This window comes from Cylas formicarius, unplaced genomic scaffold, assembly GCF_029955315.1.
Source record: "Cylas formicarius isolate icCylForm1 unplaced genomic scaffold, icCylForm1.1 PGA_scaffold_59__1_contigs__length_10169, whole genome shotgun sequence".
Lineage (NCBI taxonomy): Eukaryota > Metazoa > Arthropoda > Insecta > Coleoptera > Brentidae > Cylas > Cylas formicarius.
This window is the reverse complement of record NW_026844340.1, coordinates 1-5,614: the sequence shown is the minus strand read 5'-3', so window position 1 is coordinate 5,614 and position 5,614 is coordinate 1. Positions and strand designations below refer to the sequence as shown.

Here is a 5,614-nt window from a genome sequence, read left to right as displayed (position 1 = left end):
TTAAGTACAATTATCTATATAATAATTATAAATAAGGAAATATTTTAAGTATTAAAGTTTAAATTATTTAAAGTTGGACATTTAGAGTTAGTAATTTAGGCTAAGGAAATATTTTAAGTACAGTTATAGATTTAATTTAGTTAAAAATTTAAAATTTTAAGTATATATTTATAGAATATTTATAAATATAAATTATTTAATTTATTTATATATGTATATATAATTATATTTATTATTAGTATATTATTATTAATTATTATTTAGTTTATATATTATTATAATTATTATTATTATTATTTTTTAACTTTTTAGGGAGATATTTTAAGTACTAATTTTTTAGGCTTAAGATATAATTGTACTTAAAATATTTACCTAAAAAGTTAATAGAAATTTGTATTTCTTTATTATACTTTCAAAGTATATACTTATTCAAGTTCATTAACTATAAATAGAGATATTTATTTCATATATTTATAAATAAATATCTTATTAGAAAGTAGGAAAAATAACAAATTGTAAAAAATTGCCCTAAGTTAATATAAGGATTTTCTACGGGGGATATGCCGATTCATGTTAAAATTAAAATGATAGATACAAATATTCAAAATAATATTTTATTAATAGGGTAAAAATTAATTCTTGAATTTTTATTATTAATAATTGGCAGCGTATATAAAATTATAATTGAAAGGAATATAATAATAACACCTCCTAGTTTATTGGGGATAGATCGAAGAATTGCATAAGCGAATAAGAAATATCATTCAGGTTGAATATGGATAGGAGTAACTAAAGGATTAGCTGGCGTAAAATTATCAGGATCTCTTAATATATAAGGTATGGTTAGAGTAATTAAAGTTAATCTAAAAATTATAATTAGCATTCCTAATAAATCTTTAAAGGAATAGTAAGGATGAAATGGAATTTTATCTAAATTATTATTTAATCCTAAGGGATTTGATGATCCAGATTTATGAAGAAAAAGTAAATGAATAATAATTAAGCTAAGGATAATAAAGGGGAGAATGAAATGAAAAGTAAAGAATCGAGTTAATGTAGCATTATCTACAGCAAATCCCCCTCAAATTCAAATTACAGCAGAGTTTCCTAAATAAGGGATAGCTGAAATAAGATTAGTAATTACTGTAGCCCCTCAAAAAGATATTTGTCCTCAAGGTAAAACATACCCAAGAAAAGCTGTTGCTATAGATAATAAAAAAATTGTTACTCCAATTAGTCATGTTCTTTTTAGATTTGAGGACCCGTAATAAATTCCTCGTCCAATATGAATATATATACAAATAAAAAATATTGATGCTCCATTGGCATGAAGAGTTCGAATTAATCATCCAAAATTAATTTCTCGACAAATGATTCTTACTCTATTAAATGCTAGTTCAGTGTGGGGATAATAATGTATAGCTAAGAATAAACCTGTAATAATTTGAATTAAAAGACAAATTCCTAATAAACTTCCAAAATTTCATAAATAGGAAATATTTGAAGGAGAGGCTAAATCAATAAGTGAATTATTAATAATTTTAAATAAAGCGTTAGATTTTCGGTAGGGTGAATTTATCATTAGAATATTTTACGTAGGGGCCCGAAATTATTTATAGTAATTGTTACAATTGTAATTAAAGTTACTAATAAGTAAGTTATAATTATAATTAAAATAAAATTATTAGGATAATTAAAATATTTTCTTAAGAATAGTTCTATGTTGTGAGGATTAAATATTTCATTAGAATTTTTAAAATAGATAAAATAAGAGTCATATATATAAATTATTAAAATATTAATAAGATTAATAATAATAAAAGTAACTAAAATATTATAAAATTTTTTAAATTTATTATTGGAGGAAATTCTTGTTATATAAATAAAAATAATTATCAATGCTCCTACAATAATTATGAATAGAATATAAGATACTCAATAATTTAAATTTATTAATCCAATAATTAAGGAAATTATAATTGTTTGTAAAAGAATAATAATTCCCATTGAAATTGGATGATTAATAAGTAATACTATAATGGATAAGGATAAATTTATTCTTAATAAGAAATATATTATATCAGAAAATAGTTTAAATAAAATTTTAATTTTGGAGATTAAGGATAGAGTTTTCTTTTTCTGAAACTTAAAGAAATATTTCATTTCTGGTTTACAAGACCAGTATTTTAATTAAATTATTTAAGTTAAAATATAATGATAATTAATTTTTATATATTTAGAAGAGTAATGTTTATTATTGGTTTATTATTTTTTATTATAAAAAGTAATTATTTATTATTGATATTATTAAGATTAGAGTTTTTAGTTATTTCTTTATATTTTAATATAGGATTAGTATTAAGATTTAATTTAAGAGATTATTTTTTTTTAATAATATTTTTAACCGTAAGTGTATGCGAAGGTGCTTTAGGTTTAGCAATGCTTGTATTAATAATTCGAAGATATGGAAATGATTATTTAAATTCTATATTATTATTATGATAAAATATATTCTTATATTAGTAATATTGATACCTTTAAGTTATTTAAATATATTTTGATTGATTCAATTTATAATATTTATTATTAGTTTTTTTTTTTAATACTTGGATTTAGAATACAGAATTATATAATTAATATTAGATATATATTAGGTATAGATATTATATCTTTTTGTCTTAGATTATTAAGTATTTGAATTGGTTCTTTAATAATCATAGCTTCTGAAAATTTATATAGAAAAAATAAATATAGAGATCTTTTTTTATTTTTAATTTGTTTATTAATAATTTTTTTATTATTATCATTTATATCAATAGATTTATTTATATTTTATTTATTTTTTGAAGCTAGATTAATTCCAATTTTAATTTTAATTATTGGATGGGGTAGACAACCAGAACGTTTAGATGCTGGATTTTATTTGTTAATATATACATTATTTGGATCATTCCCATTATTATTAGGTATTTTTTTTATTTTTTATATATATGGAAGATTAACTTTTTTTAATTTAGAAATTTCTTTTAGATTAATTTTATATTTAAGTATAGTGTTAGTATTTTTAATTAAAATACCGATATATTTTTTTCATTTATGGTTATTAAAGGCTCATGTAGAGGCCCCAATTTCTGGATCAATAGTATTAGCTGGCGTTTTATTAAAATTAGGAGGATATGGGCTTATTCGAGTAATAATTATATTTTTAGATTTTAAATTTATAAATTTATTAATTATAAATATTTCATTGTTCGGAGCTGTAGTTATTTCTATAATTTGTTTACGTCAAAGAGATATAAAATTATTAATTGCTTATTCTTCTGTTTCTCATATGGGTTTAGCTTTAGCTGGAATTATAAGGTTAAGTTATATAGGTATAGGTATAATTGGGGCTTTAATTATAATAATTGCCCATGGTTTATGTTCTTCTGGTTTATTTAGTATTGCAAATATAATATATGAACGAACAATAAGACGAAGAATTTATTTAAGAAAAGGATTTTTAAATATTATACCTTCTTTAAGCTTATGAATATTTTTTATTATGTTCTTCAAATATAGCAGCCCCCCCCCCTCAATAAATTTATTAGGTGAGATTTTTTTTAATTAATAGTTTAGTCAGATTTAGAAATTTGAATATATTATTTTTATTTTTAACTACATTTTTTTAGAGGGGCTTATTCATTATATTTATATTCTTTTTCTCAGCATGGAAAATTTAGTTCTTATATTTTTAGATTTATAAATATAAAATATTCGTGAACATTTTTTTATTATTATTACATTGAATACCTTTAAATATATTGTTATTAATTAGAAAATTTATTAATTTATAATTTTTTAATAAACTTAAAATATTTTTATATAAATAAAATATTAATTTGTGGAATTAAAGAAATGGAAACATTTTAAGTAATAAAAATTTGTAAAATTTATTCATTTTGGATTTTGATTTTTTCTGTATTATTAATTTTAATTAGTATAAATTTATTAATTAAGGATAAAGTTTATTTGTTAGAGTATGAATTATTAAATTTTAATTCCGTTTCTTTAATTTTTTTCTTTATTAATTGATTGAATATCTTGTATATTTATAGGATATGTATTATTTATTTCCAGAATGGTAATTTTATAGGAGATTTAAATATTTCTCGATTTATCATATTAATTTTGCTGTTTGTTATTTCTATATTATTATTAATTATTAGCCCAAATTTAGTGTCAATTTTATTAGGATGAGATGGCTTGGGCTTAGTGTCTTATTTATTAGTAATTTATTATCAAAATGTTAAATCTTATAATGCAGGTATGTTAACAGCTTTGTCTAATCGTATCGGAGATGCGGCTTTATTATTATCAATTTCTTGAATAATAAATTATGGTAGTTGATCTTATATTTATTATTTAAATTTTATAAAAAGAGATTTTTCTATACAGGTATTAGTATTATTTATTGTTTTAGCTGCATTTACTAAAAGAGCTCAAATTCCTTTTTCTTCATGATTGCCAGCAGCTATAGCTGCCCCAACTCCCATTTCTTCATTAGTTCATTCATCTACTTTAGTAACTGCAGGAGTTTATTTATTAATTCGATTTCAAGAAGCTTTTAGTAGAAGATTAATATTTTTAATATTATTTTTAAGAATAATAACTATATTAATATCTGGTATTGCAGCTAATTTTGAGAATGATTTAAAAAAAATTATTGCTTTATCAACATTAAGGCAGTTAGGATTTATGATAAGAATTTTATTTTTAGGTAGAGTAGATTTAGCTTTTTTCCATTTATTAATTCATGCTTTATTTAAAGCTTTAATGTTTATATGTGCAGGAATTATTATTCATAATTTTAGAGGATGTCAGGATATTCGTGTTATATAGGAAGATTAATTAATCAAATACCGGTTATTTCTAGAATTTTTTTTTTTTAGAAATATAGCCTTATGCGGGATACCATTTTTTATCGGGATTTTATTCTAAGGACTTAATTCTAGAAAGAATAAGAATAGGATATATAAATATATTTATATTTTTTATTTTTTATTTATCTATTGGTTTGACAGTAATATATACTTTTCGATTAATTAATTATTTAGTTTTAGGTGATTATAATTATTATAGTTTATGTTCTATTCAAGAAAGAAATAATTTGATAATAAAGAGATTATTTGGATTATTAATTTTTATCGTTATTAGAGGGAGGATGTTTTCTTGAATTATTTTTATTTATCCTATATATTTTTTTTTACCTTTAATAATGAAATTACTATCCTTTTTAATAATTTTATTAGGGATTTATTTAGGTTTTAAGTTATCAAAAATAAGAATTAATATAAAAATTAAATCTCTAAGGTTTCTTAATTTAGTGAAGTTTCAATCTTTTATATGAAATATACCAATTTTATCAACTTATGGGCTGAATCATTTAGTATTAAATTTAGGTCAAAAATTAAATTATTTAGATCAAGGATGAATGGAGTATTATGGAAGAAAAAAATTATTTTTTTTATTAAAATTCTTCTAAGGGATTACAAAAGATTTTTATAGATAAATTTAAAATTTTATTATTTTTATTTTTAATTCTTATTTTTACTTTTATTTTAATTATTTAATT

The 5,614-nt window shown here is 19.9% G+C and overlaps 2 pseudogenes; one reads left to right on the top strand and one right to left on the bottom strand.

Annotated features, from left to right (window-relative positions):
• Positions 1-443: 443 nt before the first annotated feature.
• Positions 444-1,912, bottom strand: LOC132701662 (cytochrome b-like; annotated as a pseudogene).
• A 1,419-nt stretch (positions 1,913-3,331) lies between these two features.
• Positions 3,332-5,506, top strand: LOC132701663 (NADH-ubiquinone oxidoreductase chain 5-like; annotated as a pseudogene).
• Positions 5,507-5,614: the final 108 nt, after the last annotated feature.